Source organism: Lissotriton helveticus, chromosome 5_1 (assembly GCF_964261635.1).
Source record: "Lissotriton helveticus chromosome 5_1, aLisHel1.1, whole genome shotgun sequence".
Taxonomy (NCBI): Eukaryota; Metazoa; Chordata; class Amphibia; order Caudata; family Salamandridae; genus Lissotriton; species Lissotriton helveticus.
Window position 1 is genome coordinate 298,075,575 of NC_136065.1, and position 17,577 is coordinate 298,093,151.

Sequence of the window (17,577 nt, forward strand, 5' to 3'; positions counted from 1 at the left end):
AGTGAGGGCCCCAGCCTTGTCTCACACAGCTGCCCAGCACTTCGTGGGCAGCTGCCACGTTTAGGCCCCCTGACATTTGGACACAGGGCGTCCTAGCCCCAACAAGGCCAGAGGGCCTAGGGACAGTCACAGGTGGTGACTTACGTGGGTTTGGCGCAATTGTACTTTCTATGCACCTCTGAATGTATTGTTTATGCGTCATGTGCCTTTACACCTCTGAATGAATGATTATGCATTGCATCATGTGTTATGTTTTTACACCCCTACAGGTATTGTGATACATAGGTGGTTGTTTTCTCCCTAGTGCAGGTGGTGCTAGTGAGGTCCTGTTACCAGTGATTACTGGTTGTGTGTTCTATTTTTATATTGTGTGCTATTTTGTGCTAAAGTAATTTTACTTTCTAAGTGCTATTTCTGAAAGGGCTACTTCTGATTCCTGACAGTGGTCCAGGTGGCCCTGTCTTGTAAATATCCCCTTGTAAATTCTGCCCGTGCCTCTGGCACATTGTAAAGTGTGTGTTTTATCTAATGTGTTTTGGGTGTAATACAAAGGCTATTTTTATATAACCTTGTGTGGAGTTTCCTTTGTGGTGGGCCTTTGGTTGTTGTTGCTGGGGTGCATGCGCAAATACTTAACTTACATCGCCTCCAAGTTTAGCCTTGCTGCTCGCGCCACGTTACCTAGAGGGTGAGTAGGGGTTATCTTGGCGTGTAACTCCCTTGCCCTGACTTGGGTGTGGTGGTCTCTGACTGACTTTGGCGAAAGCCCTGGCCAGCCGGGGATCCCATTTCCAACAGGTTGTGTGATAGGGAATCCACCGGGGTTATCCTTGGAGGAGGTGGCCTGTATCACAAGACAGTCCGGGGTGGGGTGTTGGGTGATAAAACTGGGCTCCTAGGAGCGGAGGAGTGGTAGCAGTCAATGGGCCTGTGCACATGAGTGCCTATGAAGGGTTTGGCCCAGGCCCCTAGCAGGATAAAAGTAAAGGCTTCATTAAAGGGGAGAAGCGTTCAGTGGGTGCTACGCCGGTTTGATGCACCTTTGTCACCGAGGGCAATGTAAGATCCACGACATCAGCTGCAATCTTCACCACCATGGCCAATGAAGTAATCTCAGCCATATCCACATTAAGAGGAGAGACTAGGCCAGTTCCAGGAGAGGTGTCCAGTTCACTGGCATCTGCCAGTTACTCATACCAGTTATCCTCAGCCAGGGGTTCGGGATAACCATAGGGATTCTCAGGGGGGTGTGGCCAAGAGAGAGATGGTTGATAGAACGTGGCCTTAGGGAGCTCTGTCTTCCCACTGTTCAATACTTCGCCATCCTGCACAATGCAGCTGCTAAGGGCGGCATAATTCTGCAGCATTGCCCCCATATGACCAGTGCTCATGACTGAGGGGTGCCCCGCTGTCACTTATGGACAGCTGATACTGGAGTGTGCCTGGGCACCTGCCGGATGACCTCGCTGGGCCCCGGAAGTCCCACCGTGCCCTATACTGTCATTAGAGGCCTGCGTCAGATCCTAGAAGTCCTGCTTGGGGCCCGCAGTGCCGCTGGAGTGAGCCCGTGCATCTGCAGAAGAGATGGCACCAACGACTTGCCTGGGCATGGAATTACCAAGAGAAGGGTGCGTACCTTACTAGCACTCAAAGTGGTTTTTAGGCCAGTGGCCTCCCCCGCGTGACATGTCGGCCCCCTGGTTACTCCAGAGGGGGTGAGCGGGAGGCCCATACCTGAGAGCACAGATCAGGAAACCACCCGCGGGTCCCGAGTGCTTCCTGCATCCTGCTGAGAGCACAGCTAGCGAGCCGCTGGGCACCAAATGACCTGAGGTGGCAGCAGTGATGATAAGTGTGACAGTGCCTATGCTGGACCAAGGTGTGCTCAGTGATGAAATTGGACCAAGTGCTCGACGGATGATTGCTTGGGCAACTCCAGTAGTACCTCCAGTGGAGTAAAACACCTGGTAGGTCTTCCCTCAGGGTGACAGGAGTTAGGGTGCCCTGGGGGCTTGCAGGCCTTGGGCATGGCTGGGAGGTCACTGCTGAAGGAGTGGGAGATCTGATGATTTCTACACCTGATGGTCCTGGGAGATCAGGCATCCCTGACAGCCTCTGTGAGAGGGGGTGGCTTCGGAACAAGGTCCTCCCCTCCCGATTCTGACTGGACGGTCCCTGCTGAGACAGAGGGTTGATGGCCTCATGTGATTAGGGCAGGGGCCTAGCATCTGGACTGTCAATGTGGGCCGTTCACTGTTCTTTCTTAACAGCGCTTTTCATTGGTTCATACCCTGCCACAAGCCCCAGTCTGTGACTGACCTCCGTCCACTCGTTGCGCCCGTCTTGGACCCTTTGGGTGTGGATGTCCTGCCTTGTTACTCTGCGTACCCTGATATGCAGGCCCTTTAGCATGGCTCCTTCTGGCTTGATCCTCCTGGTACAACTGAGAGCATTGAACTGTGTCAGGAATGTAATGACCGCTCTTCCTCTGACACATCACGGGGAAAGATAGACCTCAGCAGCATCAGTAGGGTAACACTAAATGTGTAAATTGATACTTGTATAGCGCACTACTCACCCGCAAGGGTCTCAAGGCGCTTGTACGAATACCGCTGTGGAACCCATCCTGGCTTTCCCTGTGAGGTGTCCACTCCTGGGCACTCCCAAGGTGGAGGCCAGGCATCCTTAGCGTTGTGGGGGCCGTTGTGGAGATTAAGCAAGCTATTGCCCAGAGTTGCAGAGTGGGACTCCTTGATTGGAATAGGCACCGAGGCGAGAATTATCAGGTCCGTGGAATTTTGAGCCCAAGACCCACCGAGGCGGGGAATTGAACCCTGGTCCCGGGCTAGACATCTGCATCAGGGTCTGCCGCTCTAACCATTGAGACACACTTCTAACACTATCATGCACGCCCACTCATAGACTCACTCACCATGAGTAATCAGGACCCCAGAGCGCTCACCAGTGTGAAAAGAGGAGCCCTCTCTGTGGCAATCCTTGAGGCTATCCAGGGCTCATGGGTGGCTCTTGAGGGATAAATAGCAGGTGTCCCCATCAAGGAGAATTTGCTGTGAGTTGATCTCCACAAAGTGGCAGACAAATTGGAGAATGGAAATACCAATATCTCATCCCTGCAGGCGCAGATGCGCCAACATAATCCACAGGTCTCCCAGCTGACAGTCATCTCTAACACCTTGGAACATTGAGTTGAAGAAGCTGATGGCTGTTCACACTGAAATAATGTGCACTTATTGGGTTTCCTGAGAAGGTAGAGGGACAGTCCACAGGGAGATTTATGCAGGACTGGTTGAAGCATGCACTGCACCCCAGAGACTTGCCTGATTTCTTTGTTAATGAATGGGCACACAGGGTGCTGGTGCCTCCTCCTCCTCCGGGTGTGCCACCAAGGGCCCTCATCGCTAGAATCCTGAATTATAGGGATAGAGACACATTCTTAATAGCAGCCAGAAAGGCATCCAGTTTGCGATTTGAAAATCTGAACATTGCGATCTACCACAACTACACTCAAAAGTTCAGAAGCAGTGTAAATATTTTTGGGAGGTGAAGAAGAAATTGCGCGCAATGAACATTAAGTACATGCTCTTTTAAACCAGGAAGTTCTGAGTTATGGCAGCAAGGAAATCACACTTCCTTGAGCACCCGAGGGGGTCTGGTCATGGTATGATATGTCAAACAGGCTCCCTGTGCGTCCATTGTGTGCTACAGACCCCTTCCACACCACACTAGATGGCATGGGGGTAGACAAAAGAATTTAGATGCTACCAAGACGGTCGCAGCACTGCGCACTGTTCACAAAGTGGTCATAAGATGACCCTCTAGATCATTAAACAAGATTATATATAAGGAACCAAAAGTTTTATAAAACACATTGACGCAGTTATACTTGTAAATGTAAATCTTTACATGTAGTTTAGGGTCAAGGTTTCATTGACAACACATTTTAGTGGTGTTGACATATAAAGTAAAGTACAATTCAAAGAACAATTATCATCATAAAGTACACATAAGTACAAATGATCATATCTTAACAATGAATCTTGTGGGGATAGACAAGCCAGGTCTGGAAGAGGCAGCCAACAGGCAATGCAAGATGCCGCACGTATTGTGGTTCGAGATGATGGCACCACGGTGTCCACAGCTGCTTATTCCACATTAATGCCTGAAAACTGTTCAATGAGACTCCCAGAGATGGTAAGAAGATGGATACTCTTTCCCAATGCAGTGATGTTGTCCCCGGTACTGTACTTCCTTAACGGATTTTCGCAATCTTACTGATTGCTTTGGGGGTCCATTTGCTGCTTTCTCACCTCCTCAGGTGTGGGTGGTCATTTATTACAGATTCTATCCAAATGATGGTTTAGAGGCAATGTTCGCTTTTTTCACTGCATCAGGGTAGTAGCCCTGTGACTCCCACCGGTTTCTGGGAGAGATGCTGCATATTAGAATCTACCCCCGGAGGCACCGGTCATCTCCTCGAGGAAAGGTGGCAGTCGTGCGATGGGTGTGTTGAACTCCTATTGTCTTTCGTCTTCATGTATTCCCGTGCTATGTGTGGAGAATTATACATTAATCAGGTGGGGAGGGAGGGTTTTTACTATCTAGAGTTAATTTTATTTATTTATTTATAAAGTTTTATATAGAGCGAACAAGATCCCAAAGGATATCAGAGCGCTTTACAAAAGGATGGAAGGAAGGTAATAAATGCAATATCGACATCAAGTAGGAATAACAAACAAGAATAATCACATGATTACAAGACAAAAGGGGTCAGAGGCGAGTAATACAATCAACATGTACAAAGCGGGCAACGAGGGGGGCACACAAGTTGACATAGTGTCCTTGGGGGGTTGGGTAAGGTTACGTTGCTGTACGTCCTGACTCGTTGCTTCTTGTGGAATCGTAAGCTGCTGTGGGTTTGTTATAACTGTCCAGGGTGGGTGCCCGGAGGGGGGGGGGGGGGGGGGGGGAATGTAGTTATATCCGTTGTTTTGTTGCCTGCTCGGTCGTTGCCATCATGTCACAGGGCCTAAATCCCTATGCACATCTTCCATAATAATGAGTAAGTCCCAAATCTGTAGGCTCATCTCCTGTAATGTGAGGAGACTGGGTACATATAAGAAACGTTACAGGGTTCTCTCATTTCTCAAAATCACGCTGCTGATATCATCTGCCTGCAGCAGACTCACCTTACAGATACAGAGGCCAGCAGGTTGGCTAAGAAACGGAGGGGGTGGGTTTACTACAAAAATGATTCAACCTTCTCAAGAGGTGTCTCATCTGGATAGCTCTTGTTGTTCCGTTTGCCCTTTCATACATATGGAGGTGGATATTGAGGGTCGCTACCTGCTGATACAAGGTAGACTAGATGGGGTAGACATCTTCATTGTTAATACTTAAAGGCCCAACAAAGATGATGGGCAGTTCTATTTGAAGTACAGGAGGTCCTTTTGCTGTCGCTGGACTACCAGATTGCCTGGGATGGCAACTTTTATTGCATCCTAGACAGGGAACTCAATAGGAACCCCCCACGATACAACAGTATGTCTACGATAACCTCATCACCTCAAAAGGTTATGGCACACCTGGGGCTCTGTGATATATAGAGGGACACTCATCCCACCAAGAAGAAATGTACCTGTTACTCAGCTGCACATAATACATACAGTAGACTGGATTGCATTATTTTATCCACAAGCCTGGAGGTGGGGGTCCTTACCTTGGACCATCTCTCTCGCTACTTATCTGATCACACCGCTGTCCACTTTGAGATTGGCTGGGGAGCACTGCTCGACCGCCTGCAACCTAGAGGCTCCCTCCTTAGATCCTTAACGATGTAGAGAGCAGGGAGAAAGTAGAGGGAGCGTTGAATGATTTGTTTTTTGGACCAACTGGTCTTCGACCAGACACAGGGCCACTGAATGAGAGGCAATGAAGGCTGTGGTATGGGGATATTGAGTTGGCTTCACTTGTAGGGTTATATGCATCCTTCAAGCAGATCTTGTTCAAAGGGAGGGCTAATTGACACACATGCAGAAGCTTCCCCTGGATGAAGCAGTGGGGAAGCGGGGGAGGTAGAGGCACTACATCCGACCGCTATTTCCTCCATAGGAAGGGAGATAGCTCTGGCTGGTTGTTAGCTTGGATCCTGCAACTGGAAATTCTCATCTGCCCAATACTTCAGCTTAATTCCCCTCAGGGTAGGGATGTCTTTACACCGAGGGGTATAGTGATTTTTTCAAGTCTCACTTAGAATGGGTGCATTCTAACTCTGAACCTCCTAACCTCAAGCTGTGTTTCTGGCCCCCTTGCCGCTCCAGCGATGGGGGGAGGTCGCTGCCATGGAACTCAATGCCATCCTCACTATAGAAGACGTTCGCCTGGTGCTGTGCCAGTTGCCCAGGGGGGAAACCTTCCCTGCAGGAATCTATCATGCTTTCTTCCCCTCTGTTCCTCAAGGCTTATTGGAGGTATACTTGGAGGTCAAAGACTCTGGTGAACGTCCCTCATCCATGAGGGAGGGCTACATCTCTTTGATGCTGAAACCCGGGGCAGAAGGCTCAGACCCGTCCTCATATAGGCTGTTCACGATGATCAATACAGACACTAAAATACTTTTTAAGGCACTGTTCCTACGACTACGTCCAGATCTGGCAGAAGAAGTCTGCCTGAGGGATCAGGGCGGCCGACTGGTGTCTCTTTACAGTGATGATACCCTTGTTACTCTCTCCCTCTTTTTAATGGGACACCTTGACACCTTTGGGGAGCTATCTGGCCTTCGGATTAACTATAAGAAATCTTTAGTGTTTCCTTTGGGAGAACTTCTCTTTCGGGACCTGGGAACTTTACCGCCCTAGCATCTCCACTGGGAGACTCATTGTTTTCGTTATTTGGGGTGGGGGTGGCCCAAATGAGACAAAAACGTCTACAGTACAAGATAGACAGGGTCACGGAGGGACTCCGATCCACAATGCATTTCAAAAGGCACCCGCTTGCTCTTCCTAATGGGGCGGGTGGCCTCTTGAAGATGACATTTTTACCTCGTTTTCTGTACTCCATTCAGCACCCTTCCTCAGACTATGTTCGGGAATCAATATTCCCTCGTTACTTCCTTGATCTGGGCAGGGGAGCGTAGTAGAGGGGCGTAGGACTTCCTATTCTTAGCGCATGAATAGGGGGGACGGGCAGTTCCAAACTTGGAACGTGAGGGGCTCGACTCTCCCAAAGCTTTCAATGGCAGAGGTAGCGGTGCTGAACAGACATCATACCTTATTAAGCACTCTGCTTCCCTGTGGGAGCGGACCGTCAAGGTGGTTTTGAAGAAAGCTCATTTGCCAGGGAATTCGTCTTCTGGGACTTACCTACTGGTGCTCACGGATGCCACAGGTGTGTCTGCCTGGGGAGAGGGAGGATGTGAGACACTGGGGGATTGCGAGTTTTTACATTCGAGGCCCTGCAGGGCAGATTTCATCTGGGACCAGGGCTGTTCATACCACAGGGCAGTCTCATTGCTATAGTCGGTGCATATGACCCTCCTTACGCCGATGCACCGGTCACATCTTATACATTACGGGGGCTGCTGGGGGGCACCACTTGCTTTCTCTCCTCTATAAGGCCATGACGGCTGATTGGACATGCATCCCAGCGCCTGCACGTGGGTACATTTTGAAGATGCACAACGGGAGAGAATTTGCCCATTAGTGAGATCCATCTTGAGTAATGCTATGTCCAGACTCACTCACATCCATTTCCTGCACCGCACATACATAACACCTGTGCTCTTTCATAAAAAGAACCCTGCTCGGCTCCTCATCTGCCCTAATGTCAGAGTCCTGTTGCTTTGTCTGTGCATTTGCATGGAATGCCCACCCATGCAGACATTCTGGATGAAATTGGCGCCACAGGTAAGAACAGGAGTTCCAATTCAACTTACTGCGCAGCCCACCGTTTGCCTCCTGGGAGACATCCTTAGACAGAAAGCCAAGAAAGTGGTGTTTGAGTTTTTACATTTGTTACTGTTACTAGCTAAGTGCCATATGGCGATTAACTGGATGCGTCTAGGTGGTCCCAGCTTGGAGCGCTGGACAACAAATGTGACTTGAATAGGTGGTGGCAGAGGAGGTGCAGTTAAAAAAGTGTAGGCATTATAATAAAGTGGGGGAAGATCTTGAGGTTTGGGGGGGGGATGGGGGGGGGGGAGAGTTCCTTGCTCATTTTCTGGCCATTGAGAGATCTAGGCAACACTCCACGGATGAGGATGATTCCACCACCACCTCCATGAATGCTTAAATGTAATTACTGATAAGGTCTCTACTAACCTGGGAAGACTGGTGTCACCCAAGCTATACCATTGACAATTGCAAATGAGATCGATATAAGTATGATGCTAATTTATGGATCTGTTAACGTATCACTGGCTGAATCTTCTGTGACATAGTTGATGATGGCTGTAGTTGACTTGTTAGTCTCTCGTTTGTACTGCTACATTGTACAAAGTCAATGAAAATGTTTTTTTTAAAACCCTAAAAACATAGGGATCCTCAGATCCTGCCCAATCGTATTCTCCACAGGGCCTGTTAGTAAAGGGAGACGCTATTCCTGACCTGCATGTTCTTTGTCCGGTTGACACTGGAGTGGACGTCAGATAGTCGGATAATGCTGGTCGGGCTCTGTATTGGAGTTGTGTATAACAATGAGGTTGGCACCACCAAGGGGGGGAAGCAGCAGCAGCAATGGCACCACTGGAATGGACTCCGGGAAAGGTCATCGACTTACGACGGGAGAAGATCCGGATCCAGGAAAGGAGCCAAAGGGCCCAACTGGCGCCAAGTAAAAACCCACCAGTGGAATTCCAGGTGGGGCCCGAAGGTGATCCAGAGGGGTTGCCCTGCCCAAATATGAGGTTCATGACCTCATAAAAGTCTTTAAGCTATGCTGGGTCGCTCTGGGAGACTGTATTAAGCTGGACTTATTTGCAAATGCCCCCCCCCCTTTTTGCTCCTAGTTGAACTACTAGCTAGACAGTGCACTGAAGCCTGCTAACCAGGCTCCAGTGCCAGTGTTCTTTCAATCTAAACTGACATATTCAATTGTAATTCAATTGGCAAGAACGTTAGCATCCTTGTAAGTCCCTAGTAAATGGTAGGGGGGTGCTAGAGGGTGCACGGTCGGCAAGATGGCCGCTATGTAGAGCAGCTCCGCCGGCCAAGTCAACAATCCTTTCATTCTCCTGAATATCCGCCCGCGATTACAGCCAAATAGGCGATATTTGGGAAGGTGTGTAGAACAACATAGCCAGAAGCTGCGGATGGCAGAACCGCATTTAAAGCAGATCGGTGGCTGGAGAGGCCCCGAACCTGCGACGGCAACGTGGTGAGCCGCGACCAGCCTTTGCGGTAAGGACTGGTGTGGGCTGCAGGGGCGCCGTAATTGCGCTGCCTTCGATATGGAGGGCATGGCACCATTAGAACTTTGTCCTGGGGACTACGGGCGCGAGCTGAGGGCCGGTAAGCTCCTGACACTGTGGGGAGTCGAGTTGAGGGAGTAGGCCGCCCTTGACTCGTCGACCGCGGTCTGCCGGTGCAGGAGTGCAGGGAGCCGTATTGCCTTCCGCCGTTCGTGGCTGTCGTCCGGAAACACCGGGGCTGCCTAGATCCGACTCTGTGGGGTTGACGAGTGGCTCACTGGTTTGAGAGCGGCGGCCCTACCTTTTTGCTGTGTGATAGTAGGTGTCCGGGAGACCTCTCACTGATTGCCTGCGACTGTTGCCTGCTGGTGCCCATGGGTGGTTTGCTCGAGTAGACAGCGGCGCCATCTGCTGACAGGAGAATACAGTGGTCTGTGTGCTGGTGCCACTCAAAACTTCCCATGCTGCCGGTGTGAATATCAAGAGTTGTGCTGCTATGCTTTTAAGTGGACCCGGCAAAATGTATGCTTCGCCACTGTAAAAGCGCGTCCTGAGAGGAGCTGCGCCATTGCTGATCTGCAGTACCGTCCTCCTTCCCCTTCGATATTGCAACTGTGGTCTAGTGTGGAAGTGAGACCCATATCATTACCCCACTGGTGATTGTGTCTTTGCTGCCCTTATCTGATAGCATTCAGACCTTGTGGAACTTCGTCTTCTCATTGGACTGTCAGATTTCTGTGGCTGCATTGCTGGCCTGTACTTCCCCTGCTGGCCCGTTTTCTCAACTAGTGTTCTTTTTGTCTGACTGGCATATTTACACTGTGGTGCCGCTGCTGGAGATCTTAGGACACATTGGCAAGCACGGTGTGCGGCAGTCTGCGCAGCATCTCCATCCCCTTATCACCCGGTTAGTCCTCTGTGACATAGAGCCCGACGGAAAGAGGCTGGCCTCCTTTTTAAGTCTCGGCTAGCGTGGGCTGCGCACATGCGCAGTCTCGCTGGCGAGATTTAATGCCTCTGAGTAGCGAGGGTAAACCCCGCCCCTCTTCTCCATTGGCTGGCCTCCTAAACGGTGGCCAGCCATTGGAGAAAAGGTCTCAGTTACCTCATTCTCTCCATCTAAGCCCCGTCCCTTTCGGATTGGGGGCGTGTTTTTTAGGTTTGTTCTACCCTCTTCTCCATTGGCTGGAATGGTAAATAAGTCAATAACACCCCCATTGTTTACATTCCAGCCAATGGGGAGAAATAAAAACACGCCCCCCAGTCTGAAAAGGACGGGGCTTAGTTCCTTCGTGTTAACCTCATTCTCGTCGCCTCCTCTCCCCTCACTCCTCTTCTCACCTCTCTCCTCCTCTCCTTTCTCCTGGGCTCCCCCCACCCGTCCCGGCCGGTGCGCTCCCTGGCTGCCGCTGTTGCTGGGCTGTGTGTGTGCCCGCCTTCCACCGGCTCCTCCTCCCCCTTCCCGGCCGAGACAGAGAAGGCTTCCCCCGCTGCCCTCGGTTGTATTCCCTGCTCCTTGCACTGCACGGATACTGCGGCAGGCAGACTGCTCCCGGAGCCCCACGCTCAGGCCATGCACCCCGACCCTCGAAGCAAGCAACCAGCCTCCATCAGCAGCAGCAACCCGCCGATGACGCGCTGCTGAGACCCCCGTAGCACCGTCCTCTGTGCTCCCGCACTCCCCAGCTGGATGCGCCCCAGCGCAGGAGAGGCTGGAGCGGCTCCCGCGCCCCCTCCCCGCCGCCGCCTCTGAATGTGGGACGCGGCGGAGCCCCCGGAGCTTTCAATGGCCCGAGCGCCTGCGCTGCGAGAACTTTCCTCGGCATGGGGCAGAGCAGATCTGCATGGGGCAGAACCACAGTGGACGGCAGAGGGCCACTGCTGGGCAGAGGAGGCTGCAGCCCGGGTCTTTTCACCACCCCACCGCCACACCACCGCGAAGAAAGGCCTAGCCCGCAGCCCCTACGCTACGCCACGCCTGAGAGAACCTTTGACTGCCCACGGGTGCTCAAGGTGCCCCCGTACCACAACTACCGCTTTCTGGGCGAGAAGGACTGCGCCACTCCCTGCGAACCTGACCGGCCCAACTGCTCCCTCTTCTTCACAGTCGAAGAGACGCGGTTCACCCGCCTCTGGATCCTGGTGCGGTCTGTGCTCTGCTGCGCCTCCTCCTTTTTTACCGCGGCCACTTACCTGGTGGACATGCAACGCTTCCGCTACCCAGAGCGGCCCATAATCTTCCTGTCAGGCTGCTACACCATGGTCTCCGTGGCCTACATCGCGGGCTACGTTCTGGGCGACCGAGTGGCCTGCAACGACCGCTTCATGGACGACAAATACCGCAAGCTATTTTTTTAATTAAATCTTTTAATTTCAATTAAGGTGCATGAGGAAAAGTATAACCTTTATCAAAAACAATGATTACTTCTCATATTGTCAATACCTCACTGTCCTGCCCTCAGGTGGCTACGGAGATTGTGCCTTTCAGTAGTTGCCACCCACCCCTTCTGTAAGGTGAGAGGAGAATAGGGCTACTCACTCATCTTCACCTATCATCTCCCGTTTCTTTATGTTCCGCAGTTAGGAAGGCTCATTCTACCCTGGCACTTCCTGTTCACTCCTAAGGCATCATCCGCTCTCATGGTCCAGCTTTGATCAGCCCATCGGGGGTAAGAGCGCAGTACATATGTCTGCATTGACTCTACCCTGACCCCTAACTCCAGCCACGACATCCCACACTTCTGATATATGCCCACAGGGATTCGGAGTCAGGCTATTGAACAAAAGCTACGATGGATCCACATACTTTGTAGTGCAGACTTTGGCACTTTACCCCCGGGGGCCCCCGCCCTCCCTGGCACTTTACCCCCGGGGGCCCCCGCCCTCTCTGTTGCTGCAGCCTTGGATCGCTCCCACGCCTTATTTTTCCTGCTGGGAGCTGCGCAGGGAGGGGGCTTTCCTTAACGGTGTTTTGCCTTGGTATGCCGTCCTGTGCTTGTGGTGAATGCCCACCCCCCCCCCCCACCCACTCCTTACCATTTGCTGTCTCATCACCCCTGGCTTCTCCACTCTGCACGCATCTCATCCATCTACTTATTCCATGCTTCCTCAAGCACGACGACCCCCCCTCCTTGAGCCGCTCTTCCAAACTCACGGCCCCAGCAAGCCCCCGCCTGCCGGCTGCCCCGCCAATTCCCCCCACCCGCTCTCTCCTTTATCGACCGCACTGTAACCATCCCACCCCCCCCCCCCCCCCCATCCACTCCCACCTCACACTTTGTCGCCGCGGCACCTCTTCTGACAAAATATATATATATATATATACATATATATATACATATATATATATAGAGAGAGAGAGAGAGAGAGAGAGAGAGAGTGTGTGTGTGTGTGTGTGGCTCTGTGTGTGTGTGTGGCTCTGTGTGTGTATGGCTCTGTGTGTGTGTGGCTCTGTGTGTGTGTGGCTCTGTGTGTGTGTGTGTGTGTGGCTCTGTGTGTGTGGATCTGTGTGTGTGTGGCTCTGTGTGTGTGTGTGTGGCTCTGTGTGTGTGTGGCTCTGTGTGAGAGTGTGTGGCTGTGTGTGTGTGTGTGTCTCTGTGTGTGTGTGTGGCTCTATATGTGTGTGTGTGTGTGTGTGTGGCTCTCTGTGTGTGGGTGTGGTGAAAATGCAATATGTCTCGTATTTGCGAGAGATTAAGCTATTGGGATTGTAAATGACCATGCCATTTATTTATCTGTTTTCAAAACCACACATAAATAAAAAGTTTTTCATTTACAATGCCAATAGCTCTAACTTTTCCGAAGGCGAGACCGTTGCATTGTAAATGCTTGTTTATTTTTCTGTCCGGGCCTTGCTCCGACAAAGTTCGGCTGAGTCATCATCATGGGTAAATCTGAACGAGGCCAGCCGCGACTCACATTTGAGCCACGAAAGACCAGCCGGGCTCCTCAGCATTCAGCCTCTGACTCTGAGGTGGACGCTCCCGCTACTCAACTCACTAATATTGACAAAACTCTCCTAGCAGTACAAGCAAGTCTTCAGACCATAGATGGCAAGATTGATCATCTGAATTTACCCATGGACCACATGACCGCAAAGTTGGATAAACATGCGCAATGTCTGGGTGAAGCGGAGACCCGCATATCAGACATGGTCTACGGCAAGTTAATGATAAAGCAGCCTCTATGGAGAAGGTACTGGCAGTCATACAGGCCCGCAATGAAGATTTGGAAGCAAGATCGCGCCAAAAACAATGTGCGCATTACGGGCTTTCCAGAATCCACAAATACAGGAAGATTGGAAACATACGTGGAGAATTTTCTTCGAGAGCTCTTCAGGGCGGTACAGGTTTTGCTTTTGCAGTGACTGATTTTGTTTTTAAATCCTCTAACAGTGGCAGATATGGTTGTTTTAACAACTATAGCAGTACTTGTTTCCTTGTGGGTATAGCCATTTTGATGCAATGGGCTGTGTGTATCTCAAATATGATTTGCTGCAATTGTACATAGTAATGTGATGTCCGTCTTCTGTCTGACATGGAATGTGCGGGGGCTAAATTCAACAAAAAATATCCGTCAGGTCCTGGCACACTTGGATCGCCATGGTATTGGTATTGCCATTATACAGGAAACACATCTAACACAAATGACAGATAGGTTGGTGGGGAGTCGTTGGGCTGGATATCGAATCGCCTCCTCGTATTCTTCCTATAGCCGAGGTGTCCTCACCCTTGTCAAAAAGGGTCTGCCATTCACTGCAATCCAAACTCATACCGACACAGAAGGGCGCTATGCTATCCTGCAGGTGTAGCTGTTGGGCACGCTTGTTACTATTGTCAATACCTATGGTCCTAACATTGATGACCCTATATTGTATGAGCACATTCTGCACTCCCAGACGCTATTATTCTCTGGGGCGGTGACCTAAATACACATTTAGATCCAAACAAAGATAAATCTAGTGGCAGGGAGGGGCACCCTCCGAGGGCAGCATGTGCTATCAAAGATGGAATGGAAGATTAGGGATTGGTAGATGTCTGGCGACATAGACACCCCGGCACACTGGAGGGCACACATATATCCACCGCACATGGCAGTTGGTCCCGTCTTGATTACTGGTTGATGAGTGAGGAGGCAGTGGGCTGGGTGACTGACGTGGCTGGATTACCGCGTACACTTTCGGATCACTGTCCTGTCCGCCTCGTCCTTTCTGTCCCACAAACTGTTCCTAGGGCCATCACATGGCGCTTTAGGTCTGAAGCGCTGTTGGACCCGGTTTACATGGAAACGATCCGAGAAGCTATAACGCAGTACTTCAAGCATAATAAGGGGTCAGTAGATAGCGCAGGGATGTTTTGGGAGGGATTTAAGGCCACTATTCGGGGTACCTGTATCAGCACAACTTCCGGAATATTAAAGGATTTAAGAATACAACTGACTAAGCTTGAGATTACGCTAAAAAAACTAGAACAGGAATACGAAGCTGTGCCCTGCGAATCGACTCTGGCTTCCCTTAAAGAGGCTACCATTGACCACGCAAATCTGGCTGAGGAAGAGAGGAGGGATATATCGAAACGATACATAGCGCATGCCTATGGAGAGGGTGGCAGACCAGGACACCATTTAGCCAATAAGATTAAATACCGAACGGAGAGAGAGAGACAATCACTAAAGTCACAGATGAGGCGGACCAAGATTATCACAGTATTCCAGACATAGCCAATCGATTCTGGCAATTTTATGAGAAACTATACACCTCCCAAAGTGAGACCGACATAGCCGATCTCGATAAATACCTCTCACAGATAGCCATTGCATGGCTCTCGAATAGTCAGAGGGAATACCTAAACCAACCAATCACGGTGGAAGATATTCATATGGCAATAAAAAATTACCTAATAAAAAAGCACCGGCCCAGACGGCTTCACATCTGAATTTTACAAAACTTATATTGAAGAACTCTGCCCTTATTTATTAGAAATGTACGCTGAAACGTATGATGTAGACAAACTGCCAGCATCGCTTCGTGAGGCACTAATTATAACACTACTCAAGAAAGATAAACCCCCAATAGTTGCGAATCTTACAGACCTCTGTCACTCATTAATTTAGGTGTAAAAATCTTGGTGAAGATTCTGGCTACTCGTCTCCAGCCGCTCATGCAAAAACTGGTCCTACCTGACCAGTCAGGCTTTATTCCAGAGCGCTCGACCCCCCCATAATTTGCAGACGCTGTTTGCCACAATCCACACTCACAATCCTGAATTGCCGGCGGCGGCAATCATGCTTGACGCCGCCGAGGCATTTGATTCTATAGAATGGGGCTATCTTTTTTATCTTTTGCAGAGGATGGGGTTTTCGCTCCTCTTAATTAACTGGGTGCGACTTTCATATGCTGGACCAACGGCGCCAGTGGAGGGCTACACATCGGACCCAATACAAATAAACAGGGGCACTAGGCAGGGATGCCCTCTCTCACTAATGTTATTTACTCTGACATTGGAGCCCCCTAGCCTGTCTTATAAGACAATCTCATAAATACGAGACGCTTAACTTTTTACATCGACCTGTCATTGTATCTCTTTATGCAGACGACATGCTGCTTTTCATACAAGAGCCCCGCACTTATTTAGCACCAGTTCTTCGAGAATATATCTGCTTCGCCTGCTTCTCTGGCCTAAATATCAATTGGTCCAAGGCAGTGGTGATGTCACTGACAGAAAGCACCATTCCGCATGAACTTGACTTTCCCCTTGTATGGACCACAGAGTCGATAAAATACCTGGGGGTGTGGATTCACCGAAATCCAGAGGTTGTTATTCGCAAGAATTACGGAACAGCCACAGCAATGCTGGAACAACAAGTGGATAGATGATAAAACTCCCACTCTCGCTTGCAGACCGTATTGCTTTGGTCAAAATGGTGGTGTTACCCAAATTCTTATATCTTTTCAGTAATATACCGCTTCAACTCACGCAACAATTTTTTAAACAAGTGTGCACTCTGCTGCTTTGTATCACCTGGGGTGGCCGACAGGCACGTGTGAGTTGGAGGACTCACACTGAATTACAAACATGGAGGTTTCAATGTACCTGATTTCTATCTTTATTATCTATGTGCACAGGCCCAATATGCGCTATTCTGGTTCACCCCACATGCATTCGTCCCTCATGTAGCGGTAGAACACTGGGATGCCCATCCTATCCCACTGAGCTCCTTACTAACTCATAGTCACAGGCCTTCCACTCACTACACATTTAACATCATTACCTCTACGATTGCTGCTTGGCAGGCACTGGGTCGTGAGACAGAAAAACTCCCATTATAGTCTCCGCTCCTGCCGGTGACTTACCACTCAAGCGTATCTGTAACACACGAGAAGGAAGCACTGCATACACTTGAGCAAGTGGGTATATCCAAGCTGCAGGATTTATTTCCGGGTGGCACTTTTCTGACTACCACAGACATGGACTACATTCAGAATAAGACACCCCTCTTTATGTTTTACATGTATAGATTTAAAAAAGGTGTTGCAGATTCACTAACCCACATTCCCCACGGAACCACCTGAGGCATTGGCATTGCACACACTTCTCATTGCCCCCACTCGACACTAGCTAGTCACTAAGTTAATCGCGCCACTGGGAAGACAGGCCTCTCAACAGTGACAAGAGCCTCGACACTTGGAATGCGTATTTTGACCCACCACTCACTCAGAAGGAATGGGAGGTCTGCTGCCAACTCACTAGCGCTCACACTTCTAATGGAAATCTCAGAATCATACATTTTAAATATTTGCACCAGGTCTACCACACCCCATATAGCTTTTTAAGTATGGGCTCAGAGACACAGATGCTTGCAAACAATGCGGGGTCTGGGGGCAGACTTCTGGCACCTAGCCTGGACATGTAGACGGGTGTCGGAATACTGGGCAGCTGTAATAGCTACGCTATCAAAGGTGATTGGGATTACATTGCAGTGCTCTCCACAAATATGTTTGCTGGGGTTAGTTCCTTTCATAAAAGGTGCAGTGGGTAGGTTAGCGAGAGTGGCATTGCTTGTTGCTAAGAGACGGATGGTGTGGGATAGTACACTGAGCCCTTCAATGGAATTGTGGCTTAAAGATCTGTCACTCTGTAGAGAAAATTTAGCCC